This window comes from Thalassophryne amazonica, chromosome 12 (genome assembly GCF_902500255.1).
Source record: "Thalassophryne amazonica chromosome 12, fThaAma1.1, whole genome shotgun sequence".
In the NCBI taxonomy this organism is placed as follows: Eukaryota; Metazoa; Chordata; class Actinopteri; order Batrachoidiformes; family Batrachoididae; genus Thalassophryne; species Thalassophryne amazonica.
Window position 1 is genome coordinate 100748771 of NC_047114.1, and position 19434 is coordinate 100768204.

The 19434-nt window shown below is 43.1% G+C and overlaps 1 pseudogene; it reads right to left on the reverse strand.

Moving 5' to 3' along the window:
* Nucleotides 1-3692: 3692 nt before the first annotated feature.
* On the reverse strand, nucleotides 3693-18263 carry LOC117521345 (annotated as a pseudogene).
* Nucleotides 18264-19434: the final 1171 nt, after the last annotated feature.

Here is a 19434-nt window from a genome sequence, read left to right on the forward strand (position 1 = left end):
GGTACGGTCCTCTGGGGGGGCGCCGTTTGCTCCATGTATACCTGGGGACCTTTGTGGGATTCCGGTTCTGGCTATTCCTCCTGGAACCGGCGGTAAAGGCCTTCTGGGGGGGGGGGTTGGGCTCTGCAGGTCGTTCTGGGGGGGTTGTTTGTTATTTTCCTTTATGCATCTATGTTTTTATTGTGTTTGTGGGGCTGTGTTGGGTTTTTGCGTTTGGGAGTTTTTCTTTTCTTCCCGGGGTTGGATGGGACGGTCCCCTGGGGAGGTTTTGGGTGGGTTTTATGTTTTTTCTTGTATGTTGGATTGTCTTAGGGACTGTTTTGGGGTTTTTGTTGATGCCAGCCGGCCTTCCAGCTGCGGTGCCCTGTCCTGCTGTCTGTGGTGGACCTTGGGAGCGTTGTGCTGTCTGCTTCCTGACGAGGACCCAGGAGGGAGGTGCTGTTCTCGGGCCTGGTCTGTTCGGTCGCCGGGAGGCTTCCCGTTAAGGGGGGGTACTGTTGTGTGTTGGGGGGGGGTGTGGCTGGACATTTTGGTGTTCTTTTCTTTTCTTTGCTCTCCAGGTGGCATGAAAACTGATTTGTCTGTGGAGAAGGTGCTGGCTGAAGAGTCCTTCACCCTCATCAACATTATGTGCAGCACCTGTGGATGGTGCTCACATGCAACCTTAAAGACTTTCAGCTGAAGCAGATAATTAGATGGCGTTCTGCATTTAAGCCATGTGTGATTCAAGCAGAATTGCCGGGAACTCGACCTTGTGATGTTCGTTTGTGAGACGCTGAGGACCGCGCCTGGGTTTGAAACATCAAGCCTGTGAAGCAGGAAGGGTGAGGGACACATGCTGTCAGCACACATCAGAGGTGATTAATTGTTTGACTACTTGATGACAGTAACTTGGTATTTTGTTACGCAGTATATTTGAATTGTGATGAGAATTGTGCAGCTTGCTTCTCACTGCTGTGGCGTGCGGACAAGTGATCCTCCACCTGTTGTGAGAAGCTGCTCATTTGCATAAGCTTAAAATACAGACCTGAATGTGTTACTGATAGTGTGTGTCTTTGAAGGATATTAGTTGTAACTGCTGACTTACCTCACCTCTTCTATCCTTCGCAGAGAGTCGGTTTGTCGTGTCCACCTGGGGGGTGTTTAGCGGTAACAGTGAGTCCAGAAGCGCCGGGCTTCGATCCTTTTGGGCGCTGGAGAGCATGCCAGCCTTCACTCCACCAGAATGACGCTTGTTTTAGTTTCTACACCTTATTATGCACCAGAGGGTGAAAAATAAATTGTTTTTGTTATTGGAACCGCTTTCTGGTTATTTTAGCGCTGGGTTCCGTCAGACGCAGGTCCGCTCCTCAACCCGCGTCGACACATAACAACAAACAGTTGTATGACATTGAATACCCCAATTATGTTTTGATTATTTTTACTGATATTTTATTCAGAGATATTTAAAACATTACAAAAAACGTTTCTTTACCATTCATTTTATCATTGAAGATCAAAAGTCTGGGTGTGGGACAAGCACAAAACGGCAATATTTGCATATAATGATGCTGAAAAAAGTCATCATAGACTACTAGAACAAATTTCTTAACACACTTTCATTGTAAAGATAACTATAAAAGTGTGAAATTTCCCCTTTTTTCTGTTTTTCATACAATATGATCAAAGGACATAATAAGTGCCCGTAGTCTAAGAATCACCCATACGCAACACCTCTCCAAACACAGAATCTTGCTCCTGAGCCACTTTTAGCACCGCTTTTGGTTTTTCAGTTACTGAGGTGACTTCTCCATCTGCTTCACTAATGAGAGTGGAAATGGTGAGCAGGCAGAACCATGGCTCATTTTCTTGGGACTTTTACTGTCTGCACCACACAGTGCATTATCTCAGGATTAACATCCTGTGTGCACTTGTTCATATATTGCTCCATATCTAAGTGCATACGTGAGAGACTATCTGCACCCCTATTGGCTTTCCCAGGGTGATACTTCATCACAAACTGGAAATCAGCTCGTTCTGCCACCAATCTCTGCATGGTGGTATTTAACTTAGCGGTGGTGAGGCACATAAGTAAGGGGATTATTGTTTGTATAGACAGTAAATGGTGGCGAATAATACAGATAATCTTGAAACCTCTCACATATGGCCCTTCAGGGTAAGAAACTCCATCTTCCCTGAATGAAGATGGTAGTTCTTCTCAGGGTTTGTAAGCGTCCTGGGAGCCATATGCTATCACCACGAGCTTGTCCTGTTGCCATTGATACAGCACCCGCCCCAAGCCCCTCCTGTGAAGCATCACAGATGCACAATAAAAGGCTCTTTGAAATCTGGGTAACCGAGCACTGGGGGCTGGGAGAGAAAGTCAATAAGTTGGCCAAAAACTATATGATGCTCAAGGTGCCCCCCTTCATCATATGGGATGAAGGAAGTTGGCCAACACCCCCTTTTTTTTTCTTTTTAACCTGTCTCTTTGCGGTCGGTTTCACTGGTCCTTGCAGTCATTATTAAGGAAGTCATGAAGAGGCTCAGCTATATGGGAGAAGGTTGGAATATAAGCTGCAGTAACAGGAAATAAAACCAAGCAGCTTTCTCAGTTCTCCCACAGTGGTGGGTTGCTGATGTTCTAAAACCTGCACAGGGACAATGTCAGCAGGGTCCATAGTACAGCCCTCTTTAGGAGCTAGTTTGCCAAGGAACCATACCTGCTGCTTGAAGAACTCAAACCTTCAGGGAGTAAGCTTCACCCCTTGGTCCTGATAACGGTGAAGGACGTTCCTCAGGTCACAAGTGATCTTCAAAAGTCTGAATGGACAAGGTTATCATGGAGGTAATGCAGACAAATATCATCCCTGAACCCCCACAAACACTCCTCCATAGATCTGTGAATACTGCTGGTGCTGAGGACAAGCCAAATGGAATTCTTACCCATTCATCCAAACCCCATGGTGTAACAAATGCCGTGAGGGAGCAAAATACTCTTCCAGGAAGCCCTGGTGATACGCCTTCCCTTGGTCGAGGACTGAAAACCAGGCACTTCCTTTCAGACTATTTTGCATATCCTGTATGTGGGGGATTGGGTGTCGATCGGGTCTTAATTTTTTATTCAACTCTCTAAAGTCGCAGCCCAAACGTAGTCCTCCGTCCTTTTTCTGGACACAGACTATTGGACTAGAATATGATGACTTAGATTTAGTGATCCAGACCCTGTTTAACAAATCTTCCAAGTATTCTTTTACTTCTTTATGAAGTTCCCTGAGAACTGGGATGTAAGTCTTCTTCACAGGAATGGGCTCATTCAGTCTTATTTTCAGCTGTAAAGAGGGAATTGTCCCTCCATCATACTCATCATGGGAAAATGTTTGTCTTTCACCCCAGAACAGCTGCCTAACTTGTTCCTGAGGTGATCAAGTGGAACTGAGGGATCCCAAATGTCCGTCGCCTCCCTAACATCACCATCCACTTCTGTCCTTCCACCTCTTCCTTTATCACTCGGCCTGTGACAGCCCCCCCCCCCCCGGCTCACAGTAGGTCTGATGTCGGCAGGATAGATGGTCTGAACTCTCTGTCTGTCCTAAAATAGTCTTTGCTGGCAGTTGAATATCATAAGTAGTTTGATTTGTGATTGGTTTTTTAAACACAGACCGACTTCTCTTCTGCAACTCCCCCCCCCCCACACACACACACACTCTGCACTAGCTGTCCATCTGGTAGTTGGGGACACTGACTTGGCTCAACAGAACATCTTGTGTACCTGTACCTTTAGTTTGGCCGGCTGGAATAGTGATGAATCCACTGCCAACTTTTACTAGGTCTTCCCCCAGCCTGTCCTTACAGTCGAATGAGAAGGCGGCACTAACAGCTGCACTGATGGCACAAGAGGGTTCAATACCCATCTGAAGGACACATGCAGTCACATTAAACCCAGTGATCAGTTGCTCTGCAACCCCATCTTCATTTGCTGCTAACACAGGAACGAGCAACTCCACCTGTTGGCCACTATCAGTCGGCAACTTAAAGGTAACCTCAACCCACCCTACGAATGGAACTGCCGTCTGGTTTACTGCCCCCCGTCCAGGATACTTGTGCCCACCAATTTAGAAAGGTCCCTAATGGTAGTATGTGGCGTGTTCTTGTGTCCAGTTATCAATCATTAGCTGACCTCTGACCCAGTGTCCCACAGAGCTTTTGTCTCCACATCAATGAGAAAACGGGTTATAACCTACTTTTTCCCAATTAAACTGAGCAACTATGATTTTCGATTAGGGCACAATACACTGACACTGACTGTTTCTTCTTCCTGGCAAACTTCTGCTTTAGCTGTGAGCATTAACTCAAACCTTTGAATACTGTCTCTGACCAGTTTATACAGATCCGGCGTGTGGACTTGTGTAGGTGTGGTTGCTACCGTACTAGCATCCTTGTCTACCTGCCCAGTCTTTACCTGGCTGCTTCCCAGTCCAACACTCTCTTGACATGTGCCCACTCCCACATTTAAAACAGTGGTCACACTGATCTCCATTGTTAGTGGACTGACAGCTTCTACAGACACGTCTCCCCCTCACTCTTGGGCTGTGCTGCTCTTCAGTGTCCGGCTCTCTGGATGCCACCAAAAGTCTCTGGTGATTCATTGCTGTCCTGCGTGAGGTTTATCAGATGATTATACAAGTCGGTGGAACTGTCCTCGTATAATGTCCTCACAGAACTGCACGCAGTTGAGACAGGGTGTGATCTGACTTAATGTCCATCATATCATGTAAACTCAGTCCGGGACTCTAACAACAGCCTCACTGTGTTCTTTCTTTGGGCCAATATCAGTCTGGTGAATCAAGTTAGAAGAGGGCAACTTGTCTTTTTGACCCCTGTCCCCAATCTGGCCGTTGATCCTAAACTCTGGTTTAATGGTCATTTCTCGTAGAAGGTGCACTGGGGGGCAGCAGGTTGTACCAGAGCAGGGTGACTTGAATAAATGAGCAGGGTTGTGTCAGGAAGGGTCTCCAAAAAAAAAAAAGCCAACATATTTGCTAGTCGCAAATTTAATTTCCATACCGTATAGGTTGAGGCTTTGGTTAACAACGACCACCACTGGTGTTGTTGCCCAGCAGGGTGCCTGCGCAAATTGGGCTACTGATGGGCAGTGAAGAAGAATAGAGGGGGAAGTGTGCAGAGACAAAGGGAGAAGAGGAAAACGAGAAGGATGAAAATGAGTCTGGACTTTAAATGTTGGCAGTTTGAAGGGTAAAGGGAGAGACTGACATGGAGAGGAGAAAGGCAGACACATGCTTCAGAGACCAAGTAAAAGGGCAGTAAGAGCAGGAGCATAGGAGCTGGGTTCAAGTTGTTCTATCATGTTGTGGATGGGAGGAGAAATGGTGTTGGGGTCATTTTGCTGCTCCCCTCCACAGCATGTCTTTTTCCTGGTTCTCTCCCTCAGCCCCAACCAGTCCCAGCAGAAGACTGCCCCTCCCTGAGCCTGGTTCTGCTGGAGGTTTCTTCCTGTTAAAAGGGAGTTTTTCCTTCCCACTGTAGCCAAGTGCTTGCTCACAGGGGGTCGTTTTGACCGTTGGGGTTTTTCCGTAATTATTGTATGGCCTTGCCTTACAATATAAAGCGCCTTGGGGCAACTGTTTGTTGTGATATGGCGCTATATAAATAAAATTGATTTGATTTTTGATTTGATTTTAAAGGAAGAGTATGTGAAGAGTGTGTGGAGGTGAAGCACATGTCTGACAGTGTGATGAGTGTGAAGTTGGAACCAGAAGCGGTGTTGATGAATATCATCAGTGCATGCCTCATATGCCCTTTGTGAGATGAAGGAGAAAGAAGATTTCTGAGTTAGATGAGGTGGTGGAAAGTGATCCCAAGCATGAGAGAGTTGTGATAGGACCAGACTTAAATGGACATGTTAATGAAAGGAACAGAGGTGACGAGAAAGTAATGGGTAGATATGGTGTCAAGGATAGGACTGTGGAAGAGCAGATGAAAGTAAGTAAGTCCCTTCGGCTGCTCCCTTGTTTGCACTTGGGGTCAACACAGCAAATCCAAGGTGGATCTGCATGTTTGAATTGGCACAAGTTTTACGCCGGATGCCCTTCCTGACGCAACTCCACATTACATGGAGAAATGTGGCAAGGGTGGGATTTGAACCCAGAACCTTCTGAACCAAGCGCATTAACCACTTGGCCACCACCCCTGCGACGGAAGAGCAGATGAAAGTAAATATAAAAAAAAAAAAAAATGGAAATGGACAGGTTAGACAGACTGAGGGCATCAACCGTGCGGTTTGGAGGTAACAGACAATCATGAGGCAGAAGTGTGGTTCAAAATACAAGCAGACTTCATGTTCATGGTGTGGCAAAGATCAGAAAACAAGCAACATCAAAAAACGGTGAGGCAAACAAGACAGACATAAAAGGTGAGGATGGAAATGGAATTCAGTAAACTGGCAGAGAACAGAGGGACAGTGAAGGCTTAAAAACAAGACAGGGTAATCAAGGTGTGAATGTGAAACAGATGCAGGGAAAGTTCTGGAAGGGGCATGACAGCAAGACAAAGATGAGTGAAGGCAGGTGCAAGAAAGTGCAGTGAGGAAATAACAAAGCAGGAGAAATTAGTGACAGAAAAACCAATGGCGGATAACATAAAACCAACATTATTTAACCTGAACAGAAGAAAGAGGCAAACTGGGAAATAAAGTGACAAACTTAAAAAGAGGACTAGAAAATAAAAGATTACTAAACTAGAATGGAACTCACAATGGCAGAAGGATAACAGATTATGCAACGAATGACTACACAAAAAAATAAAATACAGAGAGCAAACTAGTGACAAAAGCATTACACAAAGAAAAGAGAGAAACAGAACAAAAATAAGACATAAATCAATCAATCAATCAATTTTTTTATATAGCGCCAAATCACAACAAACAGTTGCCCCAAGGCGCTTTATATTGTAAGGCAAGGCCATACAATAATTATGTAAAACCCCAACGGTCAAAACGACCCCCTGTGAGCAAGCACTTGGCTACAGTGGGAAGGAAAAACTCCCTTTTAACAGGAAGAAACCTCCAGCAGAACCAGGCTCAGGGAGGGGCAGTCTAATGCTGGGACTGGTTGGGGCTGAGGGAGAGAACCAGGAAAAAGACATGCTTGGGGGGAGCAGAGATCACTAATGATTAAATGCAGAGTGGTGCATACAGAGCAAAAAGAGAAAGAAACAGTGCATCATGGGAACCCCCCAGCAGTCTAAGTCTATAGCAGCATAACTAAGGGATGGTTCAGGGTCACCTGATCCAGCCCTAACTATAAGCTTTAGCAAAAACGAAAGTTTTAAGCCTAATCTTAAAAGTAGAGAGGGTGTCTGTCTCCCTGATCTGAATTGGGAGCTGATTCCACAGGAGAGGAGCCTGAAAGCTGAAGGCTCTGCCTCCCATTCTACTCTTACAAACCCTAGGAACTACAAGTAAGCCTGCAGTCTGAGAGCGAAGCGCTCTATTGGGGTGATATGGTACTAGAGGTCCCTAAGATAAGCATTTGAATTAACTGAAGGCTTTTTAGGGAACTTTTAGGACAACCTGATAATAATGAATTACAATAGTCCAGCCTAGAGGAAATAAATGCATGAATTAGTTTTTCAGCATCACTCTGAGACAAGACCTTTCTGATTTTAGAGATATTGCGTAAATGCAAAAAAGCAGTCCTACATATTTGTTTAATATGCGCTTTGAATGACATATCCTGATCAAAAATGACTCCAAGATTTCTCACAGTATTACTAGAGGTCAGGTAATGCCATCCAGAGTAAGGATCTGGTTAGACACCATGTTTCTAAGATTTGTGGGGCCAAGTACAATAACTTCAGTTTTATCTGAGTTTAAAAGCAGGAAATTAGAGGTCATCCATGTCTTTATGTCTGTAAGACAATCCTGCAGTTTAGCTAATTGGTGTGGTCCTCTGGCTTCATGGATAGATAAAGCTGGGTATCATCTGCGTAACAATGAAAATTTAAGCAATACCGTCTAATAATACTGCCTAAGGGAAGCATGTATAAAGTGAATAAAATTGGTCCTAGCACAGAACCTTGTGGAACTCCATAATGAACTTAGTCTGTGAAGAAGATTCCCCATTTACATGAACAAATTGTAATCTATTAGACAAATATGATTCAAACCACCGCAGCGCAGTGCCTTTAATACCTATGGCATGCTCTAATCTCTGTAAAAAATTTTATGGTCAACAGTATCAAAAGCAGCACTGAGGTCTAACAGAACAAGCACAGAGATGAGTCCACTGTCCGAGGCCATAAGAAGATCATTTGTAACCTTCACTAATGCTGTTTCTGTACTATGATGAATTCTAAAACCTGACTGAAACTCTTCAAATAGACCATTCCTCTGCAGATGATCAGTTAGCTGTTTTACAACTACCCTTTCAAGAATTTTTGAGAGAAAAGGAAGGTTGGAGATTGGCCTATAATTAGCTAAGATAGCTGGGTCAAGTGAGGGCTTTTTAAGTAATGGTTTAATTACTGCCACCTTAAAAGCCTGTGGTACATAGCCAACAACAAAGATAGATTGATCATATTTAAGATCGAAGCATTAAATAATGGTACCTTGAACCAAATAGGAGACAAACCCAGATATGAACTCTGGGCCGAGGCAGAACCTGACATTAACATTTTACTGATGGGATTGCAAGAATTTTTCATGTGGACACTGAAATCAACAGCAATCAAGATTTAATTCAATTCAATTTCAATTCAATTTTTTTTTATATAGCGCCAAATCACAACAAACAGTTGCCCCAAGGCGCTTTATATTGTAAGGCAAGGCCATACAATAATGATGTAAAACCCCAACGGTCAAAACGACCCCCTGTGAGCAAGCACTTGGCTACAGTGGGAAGGAAAAACTCCCTTTTAACAGGAAGAAACCTCCAGCAGAACCAGGCTCAGGGAGGGGCAGTCTTCTGCTGGGACTGGTTGGGGCTGAGGGAGAGAACCAGGAAAAAGACATGCTGTGGAGGGGAGCAGAGATCGATCTAATGATTAAATGCAGAGTGGTGCATACAGAGCAAAAAGAGAAAGAAACAGTGCATCATGGGAACCCCCCAGCAGTCTACGTCTATAGCAGCATAACTAAGGGGGTTCAGGGTCACCTGATCCAGCCCTAACTATAAGCTTTAGCAAAAAGGAAAGTTTTAAGCCTAATCTTAAAAGTAGAGGGTGTCTGTCTCCCTGATCTGAATTGGGAGCTGGTTCCACAGGAGAGGAGCCTGAAAGCTGAAGGCTCTGCCTCCCATTCTACTCTTACAAACCCTAGGAACTACAAGTAAGCCTGCAGTCTGAGAGCGAAGCGCTCTATTGGGGTGATATGGTACTACGAGGTCCCTAAGATAAGATGGGACCTGATTATTCAAAACCTTATAAGTAAGAAGAAGAATTTTAAATTCTATTCTAGAATTAACAGGAAGCCAATGAAGAGAGGCCAATATGGGTGAGATATGCTCTCTCCTTCTAGTCCCCGTCAGCACTCTAGCTGCAGCATTTTGAATTAACTGAAGGCTTTTTAGGGAACTTTTAGGACAACCTGATAATAATGAATTACAATAGTCCAGCCTAGAGGAAATAAATGCATGAATTAGTTTTTCAGCATCACTCTGAGACAAGACCTTTCTGATTTTAGAGATATTGCGTAAATGCAAAAAAGCAGTCCTACATATTTGTTTAATATGCGCTTTGAATGACATATCCTGATCAAAAATGACTCCAAGATTTCTCACAGTATTACTAGAGGTCAGGGTAATGCCATCCACAGTAAGGATCTGGTTAGACACCATGTTTCTAAGATTTGTGGGGCCAAGTACAATAACTTCAGTTTATCTGAGTTTAAAAGCAGGAAATTAGAGGTCATCCATGTCTTTATGTCTGTAAGACAATCCTGCAGTTTAGCTAATTGGTGTGTGTCGTCTGGCTTCATGGATAGATAAAGCTGGGTATCATCTGCGTAACAATGAAAATTTAAGCAATACCGTCTAATAATACTGCCTAAGGGAAGCATATATAAAGTGAATAAAATTGGTCCTAGCACAGAACCTTGTGGAACTCCATAATTAACTTTAGTCTGTGAAGAAGATTCCCCATTTACATGAACAAATTGTAATCTATTAGACAAATATGATTCAAACCACCGCAGCGCAGTGCCTTTAATACCTATGGCATGCTCTAATCTCTGTAATAAAATTTTATGGTCAACAGTATCAAAAGCAGCACTGAGGTCTAACAGAACAAGCACAGAGATGAGTCCACTGTCCGAGGCCATAAGAAGATCATTTGTAACCTTCACTAATGCTGTTTCTGTACTATGATGAATTCTAAAACCTGACTGAAACTCTTCAAATAGACCATTCCTCTGCAGATGATCAGTTAGCTGTTTTACAACTACCCTTTCAAGAATTTTTGAGAGAAAAGGAAGGTTGGAGATTGGCCTATAATTAGCTAAGATAGCTGGGTCAAGTGATGGCTTTTTAAGTAATGGTTTAATTACTGCCACCTTAAAAGCCTGTGGTACATAGCCAACTAACAAAGATAGATTGATCATATTTAAGATCGAAGCATTAAATAATGGTAGGGCTTCCTTGAGCAGCCTGGCAGGAATGGGGTCTAATAAACATGTTGATGGTTTGGATGAAGTAACTAATGAAAATAACTCAGACAGAACAATCGGAGAGAAAGAGTCTAACCGGCATCACTGAAAGCAGCCAAAGATAACGATACGTCTTTGGGATGGTTATGAGTAATTTTTTCTCTAATAGTTAAAATTTTGTTAGCAAAGAAGTCATGAACTCATTACTAGTTAAAGTTAATGGAATACTCAGCTCAATAGAGCTCTGACTCTTTGTCAGCCTGGCTACAGTGCTGAAAAGAAACCTGGGGTTGTTCTTATTTTCTTCAATTAGTGATGAGTAGAAAGATGTCCTAGCTTTACGGAGGGCTTTTTTATAGAGCAACAGACTCTTTTTCCAGGCTAAGTGAAGATCTTCTAAATTAGTGAGACGCCATTTCCTCTCCAACTTACGGGTTATCTGCTTTAAGCTACGAGTTTGAGAGTTATACCATGGAGTCAGACACTTCTGATTTAAAGCTCTCTTTTTCAGAGGAGCTACAGCATCCAAAGCTGTCTTCAATGAGGATGTAAAACTATTGACGAGATACTCTATCTCCTTACAGAGTTTAGGTAGCTACTCTGCACTGTGTTGTTATATGGCATTAGAGAACATAAAGAAGGAATCATATCCTTAAACCTAGTTACAGCGCTTTCTGAAAGACTTCTAGTGTAATGAAACTTATTCCCCACTGCTGGGTAGTCCATCAGAGTAAATGTAAATGTTATTAAAAAATGATCAGACAGAAGGGAGTTTTCAGGGAATACTGTTAAGTCTTCTATTTCCATACCATAAGTCAGAACAAGATCTAAGATATGATTAAAGTGGTGGGTGGACTCATTTACTTTTTGAGCAAAGCCAATAGAGTCTAATAATAGATTAAATGCAGTGTTGAGGCTGTCATTCTCAGCATCTGTGTGGATGTTAAAATCGCCCACTATAATTATCTTATCTGAGCTAAGCACTAAGTCAGACAAAAGGTCTGAAAATTCACAGAGAAACTCACAGTAACGACCAGGTGGACGATAGATAATAACAAATAAACTGGCTTTTGGGACTTCCAATTTGGATGGACAAGACTAAGAGCTTTCAAATGAATAAAGCTCTGTCTGGGTTTTTGATTAATTAATAAGCTGGGATGGCGGCGCCTTCCCCAGTAGGGTGGAGGCCGTCCGGCATCAGCATGCCATGGTGGCCCCTGAATGAAGGCCACTTATCAATAAAGCTGAAGCCTTGCTGTGTACAAAATTGCGCCAGCCACCTATTAAAGATGTCAGCCTGCTAAATGCCTCATCTTTACCCCGGGAGGGGAGGGGACCAGAGACTACTAATTGATGCCGACACATTTTTCTGGCAAGGTCACAAGTCCTCTCTATGCCCTTTTTGTGACATCTGAGTGCTTCATCCTGACATCATTGGTGCCGACGTGAATAACTATGTGACTATATCTCATGTCATGTTCCTTAGTCTGTCTTCCCTTCTGCAGTGTCAGCACCCTAAGATGGGAGCAACGTCAGGAGTTCTGGCCCCAGGAATACATTTAACCTCAGCCAGTGTCTGTAACCTGACTTTGTGGGTGATAGAATCCCCTATCACTAAAGTCCGGTGTTTCAGCCGGGAGACAGGACTGGAAGTCACTTGTGGGCTCGGAGAATTCACATCAGGCAAATCCAAGGGGGGAGAACCAATTCACAGTTCGCAGTGGTGCGTGTGATCGGGGTACCAAAACCGGGCACCAAGCCCTACGGGGCTTCCTCCACCTAGCCACAGTCCGAAAGCCATCCTCCACGGCTGGTATTTCTAGGCTAATGCTAATGGACACACTAGCCACCCCAACATTAACCTCATGTGCAGTGCCCATAACATCTAACTCCACTGAGTTAAGAAGATTTTCTAAATTACGGACATGGCTCTCTAAAAGAGCCACTCTATTTGCCAACATCACACAGGATTTATGGAGGGTGTAAAGTCGTGTACTTTGTGCACTAAGAAATTCAAGAGTGTCGTCAAGCAAGCACGAGCTAACCAATAATGAATAAGCTAACCACTTCTAAGGCTAACACAGGATTCACACAGAAGTAAATAAATGAGTTAAAATTCACAGCAGTTACACTGAAAAAGTAGCAGAAGTATTACACTTGTAGGAACAGTAAAAAATACAAAAAAAACCCTCCTAAGAGTATACCACTCCAAAGAATAAAACAGTAAAGTACTAAGCTAAAATTCTCAACAGTTACACTAAAAATGTAACAGAAGTATTAAAGAAACGGGGGAGGGGGGTGAACTAGCTAACGCAAGCTAACTGCTAGCAAAAATGCTAGCCACTCCTAAGATTTACACACGAGTAAAATAATGACCTAAAATTCACAGCAGTAACAATGAAAAACTAACAGAAGTGTTAAATGGGTAAAAAAAAACAGCTATAAAAGTAACGGCGTGGGGAGTCGACCTAGCTAGTGAAAGCTAACTGCTAGTGAAAATGCTAGCTACTCCTAAGATTTACACACGAGTAAAATAATGACCTAAAATTCACAGCAGTAACAATGAAAAACTAACAAAAGTATTAAACGGGTAAAAAACCCCAAAAAAAACAGCTATAAAAGTAACGGCGTGGGAAGTCGACCTAGCTAGTGAAAGATAACTGCTAGCTGGCGTTGGTTCTTGCATGGAAATATAGACTGGAATGGCGCCTTAATCTATTAGCGTCGCTCAGGACAGGAAGGCGCCATTACTAAGGTGGAGATGTGCAGATCATCAATAATAAACTGACAGCTTTTTTTGCACTAGTCTCGCTATTTCTTAACGGATTTTAATAAATGTGGGCTTGTTTTAAAGCCCTTTGAAAGCTCTTTCCAATGAACCTATGCATGTGTGGGTGGAAAAAAAAAAACTTTTATGATGTAAAATGCAGAAATTTGGGGAAATCCAGTTGTTAAGCGCTGACATAACGCATCATGTGATAAATCTGTTTCCGGGTCCAAAGACCTCCAAGTTTATAATTAAAGTTACGTCTGTTTGATCCTTTTAAGGATTTACAGTTTAAGTTTAGTTTGTGTTTACACTGTGCGCAAACCTCCGTCCCTCCGTTAACTGCATTTGTCTGGTTCTATGGTCAGAACACTTAATAAAACTTTTTTTTCTTTTACTTGACATATTTTATTATGCACAGGTAAAATATACATGTCTGTTTGTTAATAAAAATTATTTATTACAATAAACACGACGTTAAAGTGCAAGCTTCACTTTCTCCCCGAACGACATGAACAGGAAGCGATCGCAGCTCACAGCAACTCCCACTGAAAATAACAGAGAAACAACCTGAGCTTCTGACATTTTTACATAAAACAAACACAGTAACAACATCTAAAAAAACCCAGTTAATATATCCAGGAGAGTTTTAGGCACAATATACAAATAGTTTTATGTTGCGATGTTAATGCTGTTGTCTGTGTGCAGTGGTGTAAGAGCAGCCTGATCAGATCGTCTCAGTGCAGTTCTCAATGTTAATAACGGCGCGCCTTTTTTGTTTGGAGCCGGAAGTTGAAAATCACATGATGCGTTACGTCACACTAAACAACTGCATTATGACAAACTGTGCTGCTTTTCTCACTCTATTGTCGCTATTTGTTAACAGATTTTAATAAAAGTAGTCTTGTTTTAAAGCCCTTTAATTGCTCTTTCTAATAGATAGATAGCTTTTATTGTCATTGTCATTACAACGAGATTTCCGCACTCACATTCCACATACAAACAGCAATCAATCCACAATTATTACTTGTTTACCGGAATAATGGCACACATCAGAAATAGGAAAACACATATACATTTGACATTGTTTATGTGCACTAAACTAGAAACAATCTGTTTTCCAAATTGAGGTGATGTGAGTGTGTTGGTAGCTGCTGCAACTGAAGTCACGTGCCTGCCAGCTTGGGAAGAACGGGGGCCTGCTGCGGGGGGGGGGGGGGCAGGAAGAAAGGTAAAAGAAGAAACTGGAGCATGCTTCAGTCCATGTGTAAGTCAGTTATTGTCTTTGTGGGTTGAGATAAGAATGGAGCTGAATAATCTCACCAAGGCCTGAATAAATTCCTCTGGAGGTAAACAGTGGGCAATTGACCTTGAGGTTAGATAGCCTGTAGTGTTGCAGCTGAGCAGTGAAAAACACTTTTTAACAGTTCCACTTGAACAGCCAAATCCCAATTATGAATTAAGAATATTCCAAATTATGAATTAAGAATATTCACCGGCAAGGCACACATCAGCTCCAAGGTGTCATCCAATTTGCATCTGAGTTCAAGAGTCAGCGCAATCTGAGAATGCACTGCCTTGCCAACCTCGTTAATCATGATGGACAAGCGAGGGCCCGTGGTTCTTGATGCCGCTGTCTTGCCAATTTTCCGGTAGATCAGGGCAGCACATAAGCCAAAAAGTACCAGCCCTGCTGCCATGAGACCAAAAATAAATAAATCCTCGACATCTTAAACAGATTAAGACGGCAAGCATGCAACACGCCAAGACCCCCAGGAGTTGACGACATAGCCCGCAGGATACGTTCCATCTGGGCAGGCAGGATCCCCCGGTCCTGACCTTCTTGTAGAAAAAATGGTGTCAATAGCGTTCAGAGACCAGCTGATCAATTCCATGGTTAATCCAAGTAGTCCAATAGATCCAGAATCCAATATAATTTAAGGAATTCAGTCTGAAGTAGGGACTTGAAGGTTAAAAGCAGAGAGATAAGGGAGAGTGGAGGAGATGCGACTACCCTCATCGGAGTCCCAAGCTGTATGAACCCATACATGTCTGGGTAGAAAAAAAAATGTTCCTCCACCCCCTGCATGCCACACTGACGTCCTGTCAGAGCCCCTCCAGCCACAGACCGACACCACTGAGAACACCACAGGAGGTCCTTCCTTCCTGTGGCAATCAGACTCTATAACTCCTCCCCCTTCTGCAGGATGAATACATGACGATCAGAGTTTTTCAGTTACTTAGAGCTATGTGCAATACTGTCAACAGCTTGTGCAAGTGTCTTCAGTCATTTTGCATAAACATGTTGTACTCAATGACCTCACTGCTTTTTAAAAAAAACATGGTTTACTGTTTCAGCACTCTGGCAAAACAACTTTCTTTGGGATTAATAAATTCTTCTTCTTTTGTCAATATACATGACAACAAACAGAGTTTCCAGCTGCTGGAAAATTATTGTAAAAATTGGATAACACACACTCCAGCAGGCAGAAAAAAAGCTCAGATTGAAGTCACTTCAGATAGAAATGTGAACAGAGCTGCTGTCCTCTCTGGTGAGATTCAAACCTGCTGTCCCACCCTGTCTGTCCTCTTATTTTATAAACTAGCTGCCTGCCTTGTTCTCTGGAGGTCTGGTTCTGCTGCATCCTCAGTGAACTTTGCTCTGCCAGATATCAAGTTTGACAGGCAAGACGGGCTGGACACAAATGCTGATGCAGGTACACAGCTCAGTGGAGTCAAAGCGTTTACTTGGTTAACAGGCTGGATTCAGTACACAGAAAGGCAGTCCCAAAAGAGCAACAGTGACAAAATCATCAGGCTTAGGCGTGGTCGAGGTACACAGGCAGGTAGTCAAAAACCCGATGAGGCAACCTAAGCAAGGCAAGGAAATACAAGACACTGAGCTGGAAAGAGGCACAAGGCACTACAAACTGGAGGGGAGTAAGGCAAAATGAGGAGCTTAAATACACAGCAGGTGTGTGTGGAACACACCAGAATGAGGGTGTGGCCAGAGAGAGGGAAACACCCACCACCAAGAGCCAGCAGAGACCGACAAGAGAGAAAGTGACAGAAAAACCCCAGCAAGAGAATAAACAAAACAGAAAGTAACTGAAACAACTCAAGCCAAGAAGTAAAAGCAGACAAACTCAAATCCTGACACCAGAGGGCGACGCTGTGGAGGCGGAGAAGGGGGGAGCAGGATGCTCCGTCTGGAGCCGCAGAGCAAAGACCACGTCTGTCCCTGTTACACAGGAGACAACCACCGAACCTCTGTCACTGCTTCTGTTCTGTGCACGTCACACAGGGGCACCTGCCTGCAACTGTGGAGCGTCAATTTGCCAAATCCCCACACAGTGATAAACTCTGCGTGTGACGGGTAACTGAGATCATCCAGGATCAGCCACGACTTCTTAACGGCTCTGTGTTTATGTACGGACATTAGGTCATTTAAGGAAGCACCAGCAATCTTACTACAGTCATTTATAATACGATGCAGACGGTTTATGTTTTTTAAACATAAAAACCCTCACCAGCAGATAAAAGAAAAGCTAGGAACAAATTCAAAAGAGCATCTTCATAAAAGTGCTGCCCAAATGCCAGAGTTTACGAAAAAATACATGTTGGTGAGCTTTTTTACATACCTGGTCAATCTGATGCTCAAAGCTACATCTACAGTCAATAAAAGTCCCAAGATATTTATAATTCTGTACAATTTCCACAGCCAGACCATTAATAACAACAGGGGAGCCTTCCTGCTTTTTTCCTAAAATCAATTGTCTCTTTGGTCTTGTTCACATTGATGTGAAAAAAAAAAATTACATCAGCTGATAAAATGTGACACCACAGGGCCATGGTCTTGGTCATCAGTGTTTAAAAGAGACACAATAACAGAATCATCAGCAAATTTAACAATAACTCATCCTTGGTGTTGACTTTGGCACATGTTGGTATATAGAACAAATAAAAGGTGAAAGGACACGAAAATGAAAGAGAAGAAACTCTCCAAAACCTCAGTGAACTCTAGCAAAATCTTCTTTCTCCTTCATCTCACAGTCTACATGTGGTGCATATGCAGTGATGACATTCATCATCACCTCTTCAATGTTGAACTTAACACTCATCACCCTGTCAGACGCTCACTTAACCTCCAACACACTTTTACACTCTTCCTCGAGAACGACTCCACACCATGAAACAACAGATCAGACACAACTCTGGCTCCCTCTAGTGGTGGTTGTGTAGTGTTTTTGCACACTGGCTCCCTATAGTGGTGGTTGTGTAGTGTTTTTGTACAATGACTCCCTCTAGTGGTGGTTGTGTGTGTTTTGTCCTCTCTTTTGCTGCTTGCTGTCACTGTGGGCTGCAGAGCACAGTAGTACACAGCAGAGTCTCGCAGCTGCAGCTTCTGGATCTTCAGATCAACTGATGTCTTGTTGACTTCAGCATCAAATCTCTTTGTTGAACTCTGCAGCATTTTGTCCTCCTCCAAAACTGAAACGTTTCAGCATAAACTTTGGAGAACCATTTAGTTCTTGTTGGTACCAGAACAAATAAGGATTTGTGTCGCTGGTCTCAAAGGAACATTGAAGTGTGACGTGGTGTCCTTCAACAGCAATGACATCTGCTGTGCGCTGGATCACTCTGTCTTCTCCTTTACACTCTGGGGAAGAACAGAACATGCAGAGGAAGAGATGAATCAATAAAGATGATTGATTAAAGGAGAACAATCAGTAGGTTTAAAGAGTTACCGAGCCAGAGAGTCAGAATCAGGATGTTTGTCAGCCAGTGTTTCATGTCTGCAGTGAGAGGGGAGGAGAGAGAGGAAGAACACTGAGACTCTGAACCATGGACCTTCATCTACATCATCTGTTGGTGAACCGTCAACATGACATCATCCATTGATGGCAAACATTGTGTGGCTCCCTCTAGTGGACATTGTTATGCACTTTATTGAGTTTGAGTCAGGAAAGAAAATGTGTGATTGGTGGAACCCTGGTAGAAGAACTGCAGCTGTAAACACAAAGTTTGTGAGAAAAACAGAGCGACTGCCATCAGTACAGAAAGATAGAACAGGATGTCATCAGCAAAAGGGAGAATGTTGTGTTGCCAAATGATGTGACAGCCAATGTTTAAATTGTACTGAGACCCTCGGATTGACCCTGTGGTACACCACAGCAATCTGGATCTTCTTGGTGTTGAATATTTGAGTGCTTTTGTCGACAGAGTTCTGAGTGATGCTGTGTGTCCACTTGGTGGCGCTGTTTGTCACTGCAGTACTGCTGATCTCCAAATACACACCACGTTTATCTTCAGACAGTTTAGTTGAGAACCTTTTGTCTGATTTCACAGACTCTGCTGCTCTTGTGCTGCTCAAAACTGAGATGAACAGGAGGAACTCTGGTGGTTTTCCTGGATATTGTCGATACCAGAAGCAGTTTTGTGGTATTTGTACTCCAGAGTAATAGTACTGTCTTCTAGAATTGTTAGTAAAATGAAAAGTGTGTGTGGCAGCAGCATTGTGAGTGGAGCTTTCTCTGAATGCTTCCTGTGTTGAACTCTGCTTCCTTCTGGAGTTCAGCAGCAGCTTCGTCCTTCCTCAGTCACTTTGTCTGGTTTTTTTCTTTCTTCATTTGTCGGTTAAACGTCCTCGACCTTCATCTCAGGAAGTGACACTGATGCTGCGTCGCTCCCATCACAATAAAATGTCTTCAAACACGTCAGTGTGTCAATAGTTCAAAGTATCACAGAGAAATCATTTGTTCCAAATCATCGGCCACATCGTCAGCAGTCACATTCATGTCTCTGGGTCCTCAGACTCTGAGATTAGCAAGATGACCTGGCAAGATGTTGACAGCACTTCTTGGACAAATACTGCAGTAATGTGGAATTACTTTCCACTGTTATGCTGATGACACTCATCTCTACATGTCAGTTAATGGAAATCATCTCTCTCACATGATGATTTTAGAGTGTTGTCTTGGTTCAGGTCCCCGGTGTTTGTTTTCTCCATCTTGGTTTTCTGATAATT